At 40.4% G+C, this 20470-nt stretch overlaps 1 protein-coding gene across 3 annotated transcripts in view; it reads right to left on the reverse strand.

The window, feature by feature from the left end:
- The window catches only part of FYN (FYN proto-oncogene, Src family tyrosine kinase), a 202813-nt gene that overhangs the window by 156163 nt on the left and 26180 nt on the right, over nt 1-20470 (reverse strand). Inside the window, exon 1 of one of the 3 annotated variants that reach the window (XM_039870537.1) lies at nt 16994-17053. The exons of the other annotated variants lie outside the window; for them this stretch is intronic. The gene's annotated coding sequence lies outside the window, so the exon portion shown is untranslated. Of the gene's footprint in view, nt 1-16993; nt 17054-20470 lie in introns of those variants that run through there. 3 annotated transcript variants of the gene reach the window in all.

Raw genomic sequence — 20470 nt, forward strand, 5'->3', positions numbered from 1 at the left:
CAGAGATAGTACCAACTGACTGGTTTTTGTTAAATTTATTACGAAGTGTTTTATGTTTTTCTATTAATATTATACAAAGAATTGTTTCTTTAGCCTCAGTTCCCACCTATTAGCTGCTAATATATAGAAATACAATTGATTTTTGTATATTGACCTTGCAACCTATGACTTTACTAAGTTCCTTTATTAGTTCTTTCTAGTAGTGTTTTATACTTAGAATTTGTCTATATATAAACTGTCACATCTCCTGCAAATAAAGACAACTTTACTTCTTCCTGTGAAGTCTTTATGCTTTTTTTCTTCTTGTCCTTGCTCTCTTTCCTTTCTTAAACAGCTACAACAGCCTGTTTCACTGGCAAAAAAGTTCCTGCCACTGTACGCCACTTTGCCTTATGCCATATGTGGCCCTTGTAGGGCCATGAGGATTGGGCCATGTGGAACTGTGGCTTTGAGCAGAAAGATTCTGATCCCACCACGTCGTCTGCAGAAGACCAGAGGCCTGATTCAGAGCCTCAAACTTTTAAGGGACAAGAAGTTATAGTTGATTTCCTATGGTTTATTTACTTGTATTTAAGGTGCTGACACATTAGAAAAAAAGAAATACCCAAAGGAGTTATTGAATTGTTAGACTTTTGAGCTAGAAGGGTCCCTAACCTCTCATAACAAAAGTGAAGCTCAGTACATCCAGTGACTTGGACAAGGCCAGCTAGAGGCAGAAACAGAGCCTGCTATTCTGGACAGGACATGAACTGAGAGTTCAGAGACCTGGATTCCAGCCTTCATTGGGTCGGAAATGTATTCCTGCCTTAGACTGTAAGTCTAAAAGTCTAGGGGAGACCTCAGATACTCTGGGTCCTGGTCCAAGTAGATGGGATAACTTGGGCCCATGTGAATATGAGCATCTTTCTTTGAACCTTTGCTAAGAGTGTTCCCTAAATGTGGGGCAAGATTACATTTTCCAATGCCTGGCCAATCTGTAGCTGGCTATTACTATTAAGGAATGAATTTTCCTCTCTCCACTCTGAGTAAACTACCCTGAAATAAGTTAGGATTTCATAGAACAGTTCTGGCTCAGTTTATACCAACTGCTGAACATGATCATCTCATATTATCAAAGTCTTAAAAGCTCAGTTTAACATCTTAGGCTCACACGCAGTTCCTGGGGATCCTGGCTGAACGCTTACACTTGACCCTTGCACAAAATGAGTTTGAACTGTACTTCTACGTAAATTTTTTCAATAAATACTACAAATGTATTTTTTCTTCTTTATGCTTTTCTTAATAATATTTTCTTTTCTCTAGCTTTATTGTAAGAACATAGTATACAATACATATAACAAAAATATGTGTTAATTAACTGTTTATGTTATTGGTAAAGCTACTAGTTAATAGTAGACTATCAGTGTTTATGTTTTGGGGGAGTCAAAAGTTATATACAGATTTTTGACTGCACAGGGGATCAGTTTCCTTAACCGCTGTGTTGTTCAAGGGTGAACTGTATTTGTACCTATCTCTTAGAAGAACTTGGCAGAGCCAAGAAAATCACCAACCTGTTTAGCAAGGATATACCATGTTCCCTCCTCACTAGCCAGGGCAAGTTAACAAGGATGTCCTCAAATTAGCGAGCATATTTCTGTCAATAAAATACATACATTTGAACAGCTGAAATTCTAGGACCTTTAGGAGGTTTAGCCCTTCAACCTTCCCTGATAGTCAGATAAAGCCAAGCATTCTTACTCATCGATCACTTCTCTAAAACAACCGTCAGCTGTCATTGCTAACATAGACGTTCCAAGAGGTCAAAAGTGTTTACTGAAATTAGGGAGAGTTCCCAACTGGACAAAATAGAAACCAGAAATTAAAAGAGTACCACTCATGGCTACTGGGTATGTGCTAGGCGAAGACTGTTTCACCAGAAAAAGGGAAGCTGGGGAGGATGGGAACTACCACACCACCTACTTGCACAGGGGTTGCTTAGGAATATTAGCTCATTTGACTTGGCAATAACCCCATTGGTGTTGGTATAACATCTTTAGTTCCCCAGGAAGCCAGGTAAGTAGCTTGCCCAAGGTCAAACAGCTGGTTAATGGCAGAGTGGCAATTTGAACCTAGACTGATCTCTCTTATTAATTTTATTATAAAAGTAATAAGACCACATTAACAAACATTGAGAAGAAAATCCTATAATCTCATAACTCAAAGACAACTGTTAGCATTTTGGTGTAATTTTTGTAGGCTTTTCCCACACATGCATTTTGCTTTCAAAATTAAGATCATATTCCACAGACATTTTGGTATCCTGCTTTTTTCTACTTTATAACTTAAACATCTAACTTATTTAATAATTTTTATAATAATCATTTTAACTAATATATAATATTCTATTGAGTTGACATTTAGTACACATATTATAGTTTACATAAGACATCTAAGTGGTGGAACACTGAGGTTCTTTTAAGTTTTTTTGACAAAGGAGAAATGCTATTTCCATTATATATGCCACCATCAAAAGTTTCAAATACACAATGTCAATCAACAGATGATGAAAAACTATGATTAAAATATTTTGGGAATGCCACCATCACTGAGCTCTCTGGCCTGGAATCAGATAAATCTGATGAATGCTATTAATGAAGAGTGACCCCAAAATAAAAAGTTTTAAAAAGAGGCACTTCTGAGATGCCAGAGAACACATGCTTTTAATGGTTTAATGCTCTACTTGTAGTTTCATAGGAATGCCAACAAAAGAAATTATCCTTACTAAAATCTAGACTTAGAAGAATGGAAATTCTTTGAAAAGAAAACAAATCCTATTAGCTTTATGTATCATAGTGGTCAGAACTCACAAATAAAGCTAAATACTCCCTCAGGACTGTGTCATATTTCATAGTTAATTTGCTATTCAAAATGCTATAGTCTCATTTTTCTCAAGTCAAGTGAATGAGCAATTCACAGAGCAGCTCTGAGTTCTCATCAAGTAACTCTATGAAATAAAAGAGACAGCAATGACAAACTCTGTGTAAGTTTACTGAATTTATAAAACATAAAGCTTAGCTGTCAGAAAAATCTCTTGTGTTTGTAGGAAAATAATCTTTGAAATATGTGTGTGCCTCTGGGTGGGTATGTTTTGAAAGCTTTATTAGAATCCATGCTACCATGAGTTTGATGTGAAAACAGCACACTTAAATGCCTGGCAGCTTCTATCTCCCCAGATTAATAATAATCTTTAGTTATTATTATATAATTACATAATGATACTATTACTGATTGAAGAAAACTGAGTGAAAATGGAAAGAACTGGGTATTCATTTCGACCAAGATGAAATCTGCTAATGAAAATGTGACTACAGTCCATACAAGATAACCTTGTACCCTTCCCACAATGGTTGTTTAAAACCTTCACCTTTCTCTGCATATCCCCAGCTCTCTTTCCCCGACATTTTGATGGGGAGTTGTACTTCATCAGACCCTAATGACATCCTTTTCCTCTCCAACTTTTAGCTAATCCTGCATTTCATCTTTCCTTCAGATATTCCCTTCTCTTAAAATTTAATCTGTTTCCCCATGGGAATGTTAAATGGAATGTTCAAATATAATCACTTTGGAAAACTATTTGGTATTATCCAGTAAAGTTGATGATGCACATACTCTAAGACTTAAAAACTCTTCTCTTAGGCACCTATCTTAGAGAAACTGTTTGCAGCAGGATGCACCTACAAGAATGTTCATTGTAGCACTGTTTAAATAGCACACAAAATTGGAAATGACCCAAATGTCTGTCAAGAGAAGACTGGATAAATAAGTTGTGGTATATTCATACAATGCAAAATCATATGAATTTCAAAAGACAAATGAATTTCATTCATGTCACTTCATGCATCAGTAGGGATGAATCTTACAAAACAAATGTTGATAGAAAAAAGCAAATGACACAAGAACACTATTTATATATAGCCCTGAGACAAACAAAACTTAATAATAGATTGCTTAGGGAAACACACAGAAAAGCCAGGAAATGACAAACACAAAATTCGGAACAGTGGTTCCTTTGAGGGAGAGCAGTGCAGCCAGGGAGGAACACATGGGATCTTCCAAAGTACTGGTGAGATTCTAGTTCTTAAGCTGCAGAATGGGCACAGGAGGAGGTTGTATTTCTTTCCCTCCAATCCCCTCTTCGCGTATGAATATATGTATGTATCTCTCTCTCTCCTTTGTATGCATATATATTCCTTTGTATATAGCATCAAAAAATAGTTTTTCATGTTACCCTGGGCCCTGAACCCACCTCCCTAAGTGCTTTCTTCCTGCACTCTGACCCTCTGCAGAGCCCTCATCAGGAAGCCTTGTCTTAGACTGAGTGCTTGCTCTAGCTGACTCCCGATCCAATCAGACATGACGACCAGCGAAGACCCAACACGATATCCTTTGTTCTCTACACCAGGGGTCCCCAGCCCCTGGGCCACAGACCAGTACCAGTCCATGGCCCTTTAGGAACCGGGCCACACAGTAGGAGGTGAGTGGTGGGAGAGTGAGCGAAGCTTCATCTATATTTGCAGCTGCTCCCCAGGGCTAGCATCACTGTCTCAGCTCCACGTCAGATCATCGGACAGTAGATTCTCATAGAAGCATCAGTCTCCAGCACCAAAAAGGTTGGGAACCGCTGCTGTACACGGACTTACCTGAAGCATTTATATAGGCGGTCATCGATGGGAAGATAAACTCTGTGTAACCTCTCGCTCAGAAGGTGGTGCCAACTACATTACAAGGGGACCTGAAATGCCACTCAGAGTGCAACAGATATTTGCTAAATTATACCAAGGAGCTGTAGGCGGCAATGCTGGCCTGGATCTCTCACACACACCAAACTGCAAGGTCTCCTGCTACACTCATGAAGCTTGTCAAGTTTGCTCCATTACATTACTGCTACCCAGCTTGACTTCCCCAAACCATCCCTTCTTCATTCTTATAAATAGTCTCAGGACTACCCATCTCTCAGACACTCAGGCTCCCAACCTTATCTTTATCACCATCCTTATCTCCTCTTTTAAGAGTAAGCTCTGAGATTAGTTCTCAGCTCTAACTTCAGTTGGACTCACTCAGGAGTCCCTGATCTTGGTACCATGGCCTCAATTTAGATGAAATAAGAGTTCTTATTGGATTTATTCTATTTCAGGAATGTTTATTCTAAATCTTCTCTTATTTCCTACTCAAAAATTAAAACTGATGAAATTATTTCAAAAGCAAATGAATTTGGCAAATAGTTTTTTGTTTTTTACTTCAGGTTTCTCCCTTGTTTAGTAGACTACTTATTGGGGGGGGGGTGGGGGGAACCACATAAATTATAAACATAGTCCAAGAGATGTGAGTCTAGGTAATTTGATTTTCTTCAAAAATGTTTCATACCATCTTTACTGAAAGACAAGTCTGAAATATCAGGCCAGCGAAGGTGATTCTAAAGTGAGAGGTAACAAGAACCTGACTCAAGGACCTAGTTGTGGGAAAAGGTGGGGGGTGGGGGTGGGAAGGTAGGCTATTGGAAAAAAGCATGTTGGTCGATTCCTTCAAGTTGGGTGAAGCGAGCTCTTGATACTCGTGGGGTCAAGGGATATGGTGATATAAGAGAAGATGCAAAAATCTGTCCCTTACCATCTCAAATTTGAACATGATACAACAATGGATATTCATAGGTTAAAGTATCAGGTGAAATGATGGCTGCCTAAAATTAACATACAAATAGGCCTAAGGCATGCACTGATTTGGGCTCTACTCCCAAAAAGGACATAAAAAACAATTCCCATATTTCCAACAAAAAGAAAGTACTTTAATTGTACTTCTTGGTATTTAACCAAAGGAGTTGAAAACTTAGGTCCACACAAAAACCGGCACAAAGATGTTGATAGTGTATTTATTCATAGTTGCCAAAACTTGGAAGCAACCAAAGGATGTTCTTAGGTGAATGGAGGTGAATGGATAAATAAACTGTGGGACATCCAAACAATGAAATATTACTCAGTGCTAAAAAGAAATGAGCTATCAAGCCATGAAAAATTATAGAACCTTAAATACATATTAGCAAGTGAAAGAAGCCAATCTGAAAAGCCTACATACTATATGATTCTAAATATATGGCATCCTGGAAAAGACAAAACTATAGAGACAGTAAAAAGATCGGTGGTTGCCAGAGATTAGAGGTGAGAGATGGTTGAACAGGCAGAGCACAGAGGATTTTTAGGGCAGTGAAACTACTCTGTATGATACTGTAATGGTAGATACATGTCATTATACATTTATCAAACCCATAGAGTTCTCAACACCAACAGTGAACCCTACTGTAAACTATAGACTTTGTGTCAATGTAGGAACATCAGTTGTAACAAATGTACCACTCTGGTGGGGGATGTTGATAAAGGAGAAAGCTATGCAAGTGTGGGGGAAGGGGGTTTTGGGGAACTCTGTACCGTCTCCTCAATTTTGCTGTGAACTTAAAACCGCTCTAAAAAATAAAGTTGATTAAAAAATAAGACCTGAAAACAAAAACTAGATAATTACTTTTTCCTGCCCTGACACGTCTTGTTCTGTTGTCTGTGAAATGATCATTTCTGAAGCTTTTAACTTTTTTTCAAACTACATTGTATCATGTCATGTTGTTACTGTTGTTATATTTACCATCTAGAAAACACAGAAGCCTAATTATATTTTCCTCTCGGCCACTGTAAACATTGAATAATGAAAAAGTTATTTAATTGGCGAGTAGCCAATATTTATTAACACAAATGCAATAAAATAAAGTACTTAACCATCAAAAGTTTTTTGTTCTACCAGTTCACGAGTTACGTTAAAAAAGCGCTCCTGACATTTGCCAATGAGGTCTCTCCCATACCCGAAACCTCACTATGGATCACTGTGACAACTTTTAAACTTCATGTGCAGGTTTTATAAGTTACTTCATTTTTAATATCTAAAGGCTTTTCAAACGTTTTCCATTATCAAATTTACTTTTCTTCAATAAGCATCACTTTGATGCATGGGTCATAAACCGTTTTTCCTCATTTGATAACAGTATAATAGGCAAAGTGGCAGTTATTTTGCCTATTTCTCCAACCTGCAGTCTGGGAGCACTACTTTTCAGAATATTCCCCTAAAGATGGACAAAATCTTCCCCAAACACAAAGGTTTGGTTTGTTTGTTTTAAATTACTGTAGCATTAAGACTTGAGGAAGAGCAACAGAAAAAATAATATGGAATGGAACCTTCCCCCGACCCATTCTTCTATCCTAAGTATGAATCACCTCCACATCATATTTGAAAGTTATCCTATCCTTGGCCAGCACTGACCAAAAAAAGGGGGAACAACAAATAGAAGTTGTTAAATTTTTATTATTTCCTCCCTTCATTAGCATCTCTTCATCTAACTCCTGTTTGGGATCCTCTTGTACGGATTTCAGAGCACCTTGTACACCCGCCCCCACCCTCCGCTTCAGATACTTCCCAAAGTTAAAGTTTACACTTGATGACGCTATGCTTCCCCCACCGCCAACATCACGTGGCTCTTCAGTGGCACAGTCAGGACTTACTCCAGCCTGTGGAGCCCACATACTCTCCACTGCATCATACTGCCTGCGAGCAACCTTGAAACCATCTCACATTCTCTTGGTCATCTTATTTGGAAGTACAATGCAAATGAATGCATTGTTGTTTCATCAGTTCTTCTGTTAACATAAATGATCCACCAGGCATCTCACTTCCTTTCTTTCACTTACGCTCTGACTATATTCAGTAGTGACACATTTCACAACTTAATGAACACCCCTCCATTTTCTGAGAAGGGGCCATATTCACCCAATAGTGGGGCTGCTCTTCACAGACCACACATCAGCCACAAAGAAGGATCAGTCTTTTGTAGAGGTGAACCCTTAGAACAAAGATTAGGATTACCCATCTAAATATGGGGATCTAGCCCCTCCTTAAAATCACCCACAGGCTAACACCCACAGGTGCGATACAGAGAGTGGGTCTCAGGACTGAAACCCACTGACCTCAGTGAGAACGACTGGGTGCCTCTGCCCTCAGAGCAGCAAATAACCAAGCACTCCCCCAACTCATCTTTCCCACAGCACTGCCCCCATTGCAGGGCATTTTCATCAGAGTGATAGGTTATGGACACAGAGCACGTGGATGTCAACGGAGCAACAGATAGCCACTCAAAGCACAGCTGAGCAGGATGGGAAACTCTGGGCCAACTCAGTTTGGTAGACTCAGAGTTCACTGAGTGACCACACCCAAGGACACCTACATGACAGGAGCAACACTGACCTGGAGAGTGGTCCCTGCACAGCAGGACTTTGTAGGTCCATCCTTGGTTAATGTTTTCATCAAGATGTGCTTATGGAGATCACAAATAATTCAGAACTGAAAGGGGATAGTTAATTAATTGGAAGAAAGGATAGAAATTGTAAAAGATTTCAACAGGCTGAAGTGGCTACCAGAACTGACCAAAACAACAAAAAAAGCACCCCAAAATTGACAGAAACAAAATCCTGCTTCTAATTATAAAAAATCTATTGCATATGTGTATAACGGAGTCATAACTGATTTACGCCCTCCAATCTGCTCAGCTGGGACAACTCACCCCTGTTCACAAGTTCTGCCAGTGACCCGAGCCCCACACGCTGAGTGGGTGAGGCTCTAGGCCACCGACACTCAGACTCACACTAACGTTATGACTCTGGCTTCAGACCTGGGCTTCCTTTTCCTCTTTGGGCTCAAGTTCCTTTCTTGAGCCCCACTCCATTTCAGCAGCTGATCCAACTCTTTTCATCAGCTTCCTGGCTGGAGTCTTGTCCCCATACACCAGTATTCCTCTTACCTGGCCCCTTGACTTGCTCAGCCAGATGATGCTGAACCGACATCTGTCCTTCTCGACTGCCATCTACAGAAGTATTCCCCCAGTGCTATGCCTTACCAAATTGTCCTAAGTACCTCCTGTTTACTACCTGCTGCTGGTACCATCCCCAGGAGCATACTCCAGCCCATGGATCTAGCTGTTCTCTGGATCCCTGTCTGGACTATATTCCAGACCCAAAGCTGATCCCATCTTGCTACTGACAGAAATCCAGCTCTTCTACATGGCAGCGGCAAAAGGGAGAGATTTAAAGCAATTCATATTTTAAAAACATTTTTAATTTTTATTTTTCAATTAGACTTGACCTTTAATATTATTTTGTATTAGTTTCAGTTGTACAGCACAGTGGTTAGATATTTATATAGTTTACAAAGTGATCTCTCTGATTAGTCTAGTACCTACCTGGCATTATACGTAGTAATTATAATACTATATTCCCTATGCTGTACTTCACATCCCCATGACTATTTTGTAATTACCAATTTGTACTTCTTAATCCCTTCATCTTTTTCACCCAGCCCCCAAACCCCTCATCTGGCAATCGCCAGTTTGTTCTCTGTATCAATGAGTCTGTTTCCATTTTGTTTGTTCATCTATTTTGCTTCTTACATTCTGCATATAAGTGCGATCGTATGGTGTTTGTCTTTTTCTGTCTGACTTATTTCACTTAACATAATACCATCTAGGTCCATTTATGTTGTTGCAAATCGTGATATTTCATTTTTTATGGCTAAGTATATTCCATTGTATATATGCACCACAACTTCTTTGTCCAATCATCATTGATGGGCACTTAGGTTGCTTCCTTATCTTGGCTATTGTAAATAGCACTGCAGTGAACATAGAGTTGCATATATCTTTTCAAATTAGTGTTTTGATTCTTTTGGATAAGTACCCAGAAGTGGAATTGCTGGGTCATAAAGTAGCTCTATTTTTAATTTTTTGAGGAACCTCCAATCATATTTTAAAGTCTTAAAGATTTTTATTGAACACAAGCTCAATGTAATCTGAAGGTGTGACAGTAGCTAAATGAGAGACGTAATCTTGGTCTGCATTAGCATAACATATAATGATGCAGAAAACAAGTGCATCTCCTAGGACTGAATAGTCTTAGGTGTAGAGTCCTTACTCTACCCTGTTCAAGCTATCTCTGAAGAACGGTTCTTGTCTGAGAGCCGTGTTTCTAAAGAGACAATGAGATAAAGGGAACACATTCAGGAACAAGTAACCAGAATGACAGAATCCCTGACATTAGGTAATCTAAGAATATTTGTAAGAATCAGGGCTGTTGGTCTAGGAAAGGAGGATTTTTAGGAAAGGGGCTTCGGGTGCTGAAGAGCTCTCACATGACGGAGGACCTGGAGGCTTACGCTATGAGAGACAGCTTGGGGGTCTGCAGGAAGGGGTGAGCTGAAGTAATAGCTGCTGGTCTCATCTCCACTCCTGCCTGGGGTGACCCAGCCTCTCCAGCCTCAGTTTCCCCCTAAGACTGGGAGGATCTGATTTCGAAGGCCACTCTCTGCACTCAGAGCCCAGAATCCTTCATCCTTACATAAACCTCAATCTGAGAAAGATGACACAGGCATGGCCTCCCCTGTTCTGAGGCCTAGGAAGGAAGGGTGGGTCTTAGGTCTTCCGAGTGGCCCCTTCCAGAAAAATCAAATTCACTAAAGTAATGTGTGAAACAAATGGTCACAAGCTTTATGTTTCAGGAAATGAAATATACAGAAATTCTCAAAGAGAAGTTGTGGGAGGCAGAAAAATGCTCACCTCCTCCCCAAGATACTCACTTCTTAGTCCCTGCAATCTGTGCAAGTCACCTTATATGGCATGATAGGATATGATATGATAAGGTTAAAGGTCTCTAGAGGAGGAGCTTATCCTGGATTACCCAGTGGGCTCTAAAAGCCTGATAAGAGGGACGCAGAGGGAGATGTGATAGAGACGCATAGAGGTGGTGGCCACGTGAAGGCAGACATTGGTGTAATGTGGCCATAGGTCAAGGAATGCCTGCAGCCACCAGGAGCTGTAAGGGACAAGTGACAGATTTTCCTCCAAAGCCTCTTGAGAGAGAACAATCCTATGGACATCTTGATCTTGGACACTGACCGCCAAAGCCACGAGAGAACAAATCTCTGGTGTTTTAAGCCATCAAGTTTGTGGTCATTTGTTATGGCAGCTACAGTAAACTAATCCAGAAGGTATTCTTCTCAAGTAAAATTTTGTTGTGGGAAGTAATAACCCTTTTTAAGGGAAAAGTTTGAATTTTAACGTATTTTTCTGGCCTATTCCATACCAGGCTCAAAATAAGTCCAGCTCTGCTTTTCAAAGTGTTTAGAGGCAAGGACAAATGCATCTTTTAAGCCATTCTGCATACACATTTTACTAATAATCTCTCCTTCATATGCAATTTCAGCAGACAATAAGTCTATGCAAGGCGGACAACCAAATGATTCCAATCTCTACCCAGCAGGCTTGGCTGCAGTGAAACAAATTATGCAGCATCTCACAGATACAGGAGAAAGCCTATGGAGTAGGTGGGAGCTGGTCTTGATTCTCTATTATAATGTGGGCAGCATTTCTCCCCCAAGCTTTCCTGGCAGCATCTAGCTTTCATCCTGTAGAATGATGAATGCTATTGAGATGAGGAATACAATAAAATGATTCCCAAGCCTAGGAACAGACCATGGAAAGAGAATGAGTGTCCCACAGGCCTTCCTGGACTCCCACATAATGCTACCTCTAGAAATCACTCTCATGCTGTCACCTAGGGGTCCACCTGGTAGAATCGAGTCAGGTTTAAAAAGATGGTTCCCCTTTTAAGTTTTCTAATTTTTCCATCATTACTATTTTTAAAACCACAAATAAGGAAGAAAGTCCTTTTAAATTCTGTGAAGAGAAAATAAAAGATGCAAATGAAATTACCAGTTAAATACATGAGGCTGATGATGATTCATCTGTCTTCTGTGCTACTGAGCTTCAGCACAGGGAAGCATCCACTGTGGCACAGAGAGAGAAGGGCGCTCCAAGCCCCAGACCTGCTTTCGGATCTTACCACTTCCTAGATGTAAGTCCATGGGCCAATCATTTCACGTCTGTTGAGCTTCATTTTCCTCACTTGTAAAACAGGGCAACTGAATGCGATAGCATGTGGCTAGAACAGTGGTTGGCCCGCAGGTATTCATTAATGTTCAAGGAATGAATGAATGAACTATTCTGCATCTTAGGCTAGACAATCTACCCCCACATTTTCAACTCTTTCTTTGAATCACAATGTAAATACTGTTGTCTGTAGTTTTCCCAATGGTCATAAATATGCCTGAGTTTATAATGTCTGGGTAGAGGGATCTTTTACTAGCTTAGAAATTCAAATTGGCAGAAGATGCCTTTTTTTCTTCTTGGACAGCAGCACCTAGTTTTACAATTTATGTAAAAGAAAGTTGGTCAGTTATTATGAGTGACACATAACAACTATTTTTGGTCCAGGACTAAATATGTTTGCTCTTCAGTCTAAAACAGAACTCTAAGCAAGCTCCTCCCTGCTAAACACCCTACCCTCCAAAGCCAATCCTGTTTCCCATTTCCAGATTCCCAGTCACCACGAAAGCAAGCTGTGTGAAGCCTGGTCTTTACTTGGAGATTACTCAGTGATATTACGGCTGATCTTCCCCGTTGCCTGATCACCATTAGAATGGGTCAATCTGTGTGTGAGGTTGGAGCAGGGGGCATGGAGAATGGAAGCTAACTTGGCATCCCATGGGCTCTGGGAATGATAGCCCCGAGCATGTGTGTCAGAGACAGCCTAAGGAACGACTCTCACCTGCACAGTTGCCCTCTCCAGTCCCCACAAGTACCTGGGAAGCCCTCCCCTCTATTCAGGAAGCAATGGCTTCTACAAGCACTTCTACAGAACTGCTTATGCAGTTCTTCTCTTTCTCCTTTTACTCTCTCTTCTACTTCCTTATAGCACCAGCACACCCTGTCAGATGGTGCACCCCAACACCAAGCTCCGACATTCCCACTGGAAACACAGCCTCACATCTCCCCAGCAACCAGCACTCTCAAGCTTTCGGACACCTTATGTAAGCACTGCCGACCTTCTAACACCTGGAAACTCTACTCCCGCCCACTAAAGAAAAATCTTGTATGAATTAATTTTTCTACCTCTTAACCAGCTGTAAAGGAATCACATACACATGGCTTTAAAGCTTGGTTCCAGACACAGTTTCAAATTTTGAACCCCCCAACTGTTTAGAACCAGATTTTGTTTTCATGAGACTATTAGCCCCACAATTGGAATCCAGGATATTTTTTTTTATTGTTTCTCTTGGGACTTACCAAAACAGAAGAAACACTGAAAAATGGAGCAACTTCTATGCACACTTTACATTTACAGACTAACACACTTCGAGGAAATCACTGAGAAAAAGGAAACCACTCTAATGCGGGAGGTGATTTTTCTATTTACTTTTCTTTTTGAATGACGATTTTTATTTGGGCAGGTCTCTGTGTCCATCAAATAGACAGTAGTATTTGTGGCCATTATTTGTGGCCTAAAGGCAGTTCTCTAGATCCTGCAAATAACTGGAATAGCAACACAGGAATTCTTGGTTTTACTGAAACTACAGAAATGACAGGCAGGTGCCAAAATACTTTTAATCATGCTAGACAAAGGCCACGTAGGAAACATGAAAACCAAACCTTTCTCTTCATCCCTTTGAGAGTATTCATGACCAAAGTAGATGCTAATCAAATAAGTAGGATGATTCAGTGGAATCGGTTTTATTTTAAAAAATGCATTTTTGTTCTTCTGACATAACCTGATTACATATTCTTTAAAATTCAGTTAAGTATGTATTTCATTTTTAGAAGATATACTTTATATATTTAAATCTTATTTTTAGAAACCATACTCAGAAGTGTAACCCTCAATAATTCTAGAAGATTCTGTGCCAAAAAAAAAAAGTTTTAATGTTTTTCTTATACTCTTACTGCTCCTCCGTCTTTTATCTTCATACTGCCTAGGTTACTTCATTCTTAATAATTACCTATTCATGTGTTTGCTTAAAACTTCGTACCTTTGGAGAGAAAGCCAGAAAGGATTGTCTTATCTCCATACAATGCTATTAACAAGCATGGTTTCCACAGATAAACTCCACAGATAGAGAAGAGAAACATCATTTCTGAGTACACAATATTTTTTACTTCGCCATCTACCAAAGTGGCTTTCATTGGCTCTCATTACTCCTTAATTTGGTCGTGTGCCATTCATTCATGCCTGCAGTCAACATTTTAAGAAGGCATACTAGAAACCAGGCACTGGGCTTAGCGCTTGTATGGATTCAGACCTCAAAAAGCTTATAGATGTTACAGAGAACACAGATATTACAGTTATTGTAGTACAAATAACTGTACAACAATGATAGCGCCGAGGAAGTGCAAGGAGGGAAGGTGACCGCATCTAGTTTGGGAGGGAGAGTGTCAAGGAAGACCTCTGTAGAAAGTAACGTTACTTTCTTAAAAAAAATTACTTAAAAAATTTTTAAAAAAGAGGTCACACAATTGATCATACAAAAATATACTGTCTCAATACTGTGGTGCCTTGAGCAATTCGTGGTAAGGGACATAGTTCCCTCACAAGATTGTTGCAATGGTCAAGCGCGACACTCAGTATGTAGTGGAAGTCCAATAAACTATGGATAATAATTAATAACTCCAAAATTTATGCTAATTCATCTTTGAGCTTTGGCATTTCAAAACAAAGCTAATTTTCCATTTGTGGTTTTGTCTTCACAAAAATGTTCAACTGAAAGAGAAAACTCCAAAACCCATTTATTTCTGTGAGGTTTCTTCATTTGGAATGACCAATACATATCATTTACTTAAACAACGGCAGATATACAAACACAGGTAAAAAGAAAAGCTGATACATCTTGTGCTCAACAGTCCTATCAGCATTAGAAAAAAATAACTCTGGAATTAGAGCTTCTGAATTAGTGCTTTTAAAAGAGTAAACTCCCGTAGGGCGGTTAAGTGTATTTCAGGTCCTAGCATTTGACTGAGAAGGTGCAAGGCAGAGCCTTTCAGAGGCAGCTCACATTCACACAGCCCAAGAAACATTTTCCACCCCACTTATAGCTTTTCTTATTCTGATTTCCCTCACTACTTACATATACCCAACCCACACGACAGGGCTGATTGCACTGTTCATTCCTTCATTAGACACTCACTGTACCTCCAGGTACAAAACACAAGGCTCTGCCTTCAAGGAGCTCCCAACCTATGGTGGGCCTTACTAAGCATTCTTCAGAATGGTGACCAACAACAGCTCTATCCTTTTTGGTACAAAGCCCAAATCAGAAAACCAGAAAAAAAAAAAAAAAAGAAAAAGTGTGGTTTATGTTTTTAGGTTAAAAAATGAAGAATTTTACTTGGTCCTGCAAAAGAGATCATTTTTCTCATGAGAAAAATGAGGTTCGGAGAGGAAAAAGGATTTGCCTAAAGTTGTAGAGCACGTGAACAGCAGAGCAGAGGCAAGAATTTTGTTCCACTCAGGGCTTCCCATCCCACTCACTGAGTCTTCCTGTCTGCCGGGCATTGGGTTGTTCTGGGAATAGAAGTTAACGGACTCAGCTCTCCCATAAACTGGAACTCCCCCTCTCATGGTTGCAGGATTCACCTCAGCCTGAGCTACACAAGGCAGGGCACACCCTGCCTGCTGGAGCAGCAGCAGGCATTTCCTGGCCTGCTCCCTCAGGGGTTCGGCTATTCTGTGCTACATCATCCTGAGGTGGCTGCAGTCTGCTGTGAGTCTGTCCTGGCCCAGGAGGGTCACAGTGCGGACCCCCATCCCCCGACCCCTACCAAGAGGGAGTGCCTTTGCCAACCCTGGTTTCCATGGCCGGAACCTAAGTGCATAGGGATTCCAAAAGGCTCCCCTCTGCCTGGCCTGGACTACGGCTTTTTTATTTCCCCAAATCCCCTTGGTTTGTATGAGATACATGACTGACAGTAGATCACAGGCTATTCTGCAGAAGCTAAGGGTGTGCGTGGGTCAAAGGTCAGGGATTGTTCGTAACTGCTCTAGAACAATGTTTCAGATAGTATACTTCCTCAAGTTGGAGGTACATTGTCTGCATACAGAATGGCTCTAGTTCAGGGAGAAGAACCTCTCTTACACTCAAATTCAAAATGAGAAATAACCCAAGTTATTCTTAGATGATGAAGTACAGTCCCCGAGTGGCCAGGGAATCAAGGAATGTAACTCAGAGCTGCTGACAAATTATACCTAAGGCAATGGGATTGAACAGTGGAGCCTGGGGCAGAAAAGGATCCCATGGGTGGCTAGTCCGGCCTTTCATGGGAACCCAAGGTACCTGGGAGATGAGAGAGAAGTACAAGCAGAGAAGACTCAGCAAACGTTTGCAGAAAGGGTTCTTTCACACACCCTCTCCACCAAGGAGCTTTCCTGGATGGAACAGCCCTCAGTCTGAGCTTTCAGAGCCCATTCTGTACAGCTCTATCGCATTACACAATAATTACCTGTGCACTTGTCTCTCACATTCATTCTTGTCTCAGTAGAGTCCAGCATGTTGTCTAACACCCAGTGGGCACCAAAAAGTGTTAAGTGAATGAAAGAATGGTCTGTTACACAGTAACTGGAATCTGAAGGTACAACTGGGGCAGAGGTAAGCAGTAGACATCTGAAAGTGGAGAAAATACTGAATGGACTGAAGGGGACTTTCCTTACCTAGTCCAAAGATGGAGTGCTACCCATCCCTCACCAGCCCCTGATGGCTCATAGCCACAGAACAGCTGTTCCATTCCATTTCTGGGGTGGGCAGATATATCCTATAGCTAAAACATATGTTCTCATACTTACCAAAGTTTAGTGTTACAAGTAAGGGAAAGGGAAAAACAGCAGGTTCACCCAAGTGAGCTAAGACTTTCTATTTCATATACCATCTCCATCTCTAACTCTATCCGTCTCTTAGAAAACTAAGTTCAAGGTAGACCAAGTCCTGGAGCCCAATAGGAAACTCTTTTTAATTTATAAGGAATGTGCTCTCAGTGCGAAACTTGTCAACTTACTATTTCCACGTCTAGATCAGCATCCTGCTTCTTCAGAAAACTGTAGAAGAAAAAAAAAAGGCATCAAAAGGGAACTGAGCACTCTGCCTGCAAACCACCCACAAAAAACCACCATAGAATTTCCATTTGCTACAGACAATTGACTTGCCCACAAATTTTTTTCTCATTTGCACAATTGTTGCTAAGTCACAGTTGCCAGAAACACCTGCCTAAAATTGCAAAGACCTAGCCCTGTACCACCAAAGGAAATCAGTATCGGATTTTAACTTTTAGGAGCCAGGAAAGGTAAGAATGGAAGTCTTGGATGAGTACACACACACACACACACACACACACACACACACACACCCTTCCCTCCAGAGTAAGTCATCCATATCTGGGACACACTAAAAGTGAGTCTTCCAAGGTTTTGTTCAGTTTACCTTTTGGCTTAAATCTCCTCCTAACCCCTAGTATGTATGTGCCCCACTTTCTGTCTGAATGTGGGTGGGCCTCACTGTCAAACAGCCTTCTGGGATGACCCGTGATTCCCATTAGCTGGGGTTTTCCTCTCTGGGAGGCCAACCCAACAGCCTGTACCAGTGGAACTCTGGCCTCAAGATTACCTTTTATTTGCAGTTTTAGCTGTTTGAACAAAAACTGTTGTAATAAGGTGTCTAAAGAGAACAATAGAAATGTTTGAATGGAATTATGTTGACAACAATATGTTTAGGGCAGAAAGTGAAAGGTTTGAGGAATCTGAAATAAAAAGCAGAAGCAAATTTTCCTATCCTAGTAGAGACTCAGACTTTTTTCAATATGATTCTTAGCATTTTTCCTCCTGGTCCATGATTTAAACACCCCCATCATAAATTACTATTCCCAAGAAAATCATTCCCCCGCCCCCCCCACACACACAAAAGAGAATTTCTATGTAGTTTGAAAGGAAACATAATTAACAGTAACATCTTTGTTTTCTTTAATCAAAGATGACTCAGAATGAAGGAAAGAAAAAAATGAGCACGGGTAAGAGAATTAGAAACTCATATATTGTCTTCTGCAGATGGGCATTCAAATCATGAACTCACTGCAGACATGCGAGAGACCCAGCATCTTCATGGGAGGAAGAGAATGTGCTAATGAGTGTGCTATGAGAGCCTATACTGTAGCAACCCGTGTCATCCCATCTCTTTCTTGGTTCTGAGACATGCTGTTTTGTCTTAACCAAGAAGATGCCACTAGACAATTTATGCCTTTTCTTCTAGCTGGGATCTAGACACTGTTGAGCTGTTAAAAAGAGAAATTCCTTCTAACCAGAAATTTTAACTGGTTGCCCTATAACCAAATAGAGTAATTTGATAGTATGAGAACTTTTCGCCAAAGGGAACATATAGACAGTGAAAGTCTGACTTCCATTCTTGCACATTTCCACAGAGGTTTAAGAAGGTTGTCATTCTGATTTATCGAATGGAATTTTTATTTGCAAGCTGAAAAATTTCTTCATCTGCCCCAGAAAGAGCACTTGGAGAATCATTACTCTGTACCAAAGTAATGAGGAAACTGAATCTCTTATGCATACTGTACAATGCAGTCACACAAGATGCCCAATTCAACAACAGGCTTTGTAAGAATGAGCCTTCACTCCATGGCACTTTAGCAACCATTACCAAAGGAAAAACTGAAAACCTCTTTGGAGCTGCTGGCTCACTACCGCACAAGGAATCTTATCCATATATATAGAGAGAGCATTATCTGATTCCTTTTTCAGGCTCACTAAACAGATGGAGTTAATTGACAAAGACAATACATATCTACATCATCCTACAGCCATGAACCAGAAGGATGTCACAGCTTTAACTTCAAAGACTCCCAGCAAGCACACGTGACCTCAGATATTTTTAGGCACCAGCTCCATTGTTTCAAAGAGGATACGGATGGTTGAAACAGAATTGCCTAAAAGTAAAATTCACATGGCAACCCTGTCTAGAATGAAGACTGGCATTCGTTTTTAAAGCCAGATATATCTTTCTTAAATTAAGGCTTTATTTCTGAAAAGTTGAGAATAAATAAATTTTGCTCATCAAATGTTTCAAGTGAAATAGAGATACATTTAATTTAAATGATTCCTATATATTTTTTTAAAAATCATTTTTTAAAAACCTGACCAATTATTTCCTACTTTATCTTTATTTGAAATCTAGATTTTTGGAATATTCGAGTTTTAAGTTTCCAAAGCTTAAGGCAAGACAGATCCGGATTCTTCATATGTGTGTGTGTGTGTGTGTGTGTGTGTGTGTGTGTGTGTGTGTGTGTGTATGTGTGTGTGTAGACACAAAATTGCATATGTAATTATACAGACATTTTAAATAGTTGACTATGTATTCAACTGTGGGCTTGTGGGCATTAGAACATTTTCCATGCTTTTATTCTTTCTGCTGAAGTAGTGCTGATGTTTTGTTTGAGTAACATGACTGAAGTGACCCAGATTCCCCAGTGTAAAAGGCTAATCCACAAATGTTGCAAATGTGTGATCCTCTGCAGGAATAGAAGCCAAAGGCCAAGGCCCTGACCAAAAAGGAACTACAGCAGTCCCCGCCTCTTATCCACGATTTCGCTTTCCATGGTTTGGGTTACCTTTGGTTCTAAAATATTAGATGGAAAGTTACAGAAAAAAAAATTCATAAGTTTTACATTGCACGCCATTCTGAGTAGCATATGAAATCTTGCTCTGTTCAGCCTAGGATGTGAATCATCCCGCTGCCAGCGTATCCATGCTGTATACATTCCCTGCCCATTAGTCAGTTAGTAGCCATCTCGGTCATCAGATCCACAGTGCTTGTGTTCAAGTAGTCCTTATTTTACTTAATACTGGCCCCATACTGTAAGAGTAGTGGTGCCAGCAATTTGGATATGCTAAAAAGAAGATATAAATTATACGCATGCATAGGAAAAAACATCGTATATATAGGGTTTGGTACTAGGCCATGATTTCAGGCATCCATTGGGGCTCTTGGAACATATCCCCTGAAGATAAAGTGGGACTACTGTAGTCCCAACTATTTAGATCAGATCAAATCTTCCATCTTTGGAGGATTACATCAAGATTTTTACTTTTAGAGAAAACTCGAAATAAAAGTGAGAAGCCCTCAACTTTGAGCTCTCTGATATAGCCATCCCTCCAGCCCCCACCGCTCTTGTATTTCCAAATACCTAGGGGACGTCTCTGATAGGCACCTACCAAAGGCATCTTCCAACTGACAGGGCAGGCAGAAGGATAACCAGACGGTCATAGGGGCGTAGGCCACATGTTTAGAGAATGGCAAAGAGGCTTGGTAGTGCTACAGGGTAGAGAAGGGAGTAGAGGATGGTGGAGGCTGGTGGGTGAAATGTGGGAAAGTAAGGCAGAGGCCAGGTTGTGAGAGATGGCACATGCAGCTAAGAAGTCAACCAGTTAGGGGCACACTTCTGCACTAACCAGTGCATTTTCAACCTGCCTCT

This window comes from Pteropus medius, unplaced genomic scaffold, assembly GCF_902729225.1.
Source record: "Pteropus medius unplaced genomic scaffold, Ma_sr-lr_union100, whole genome shotgun sequence".
NCBI lineage: Eukaryota > Metazoa > Chordata > Mammalia > Chiroptera > Pteropodidae > Pteropus > Pteropus medius.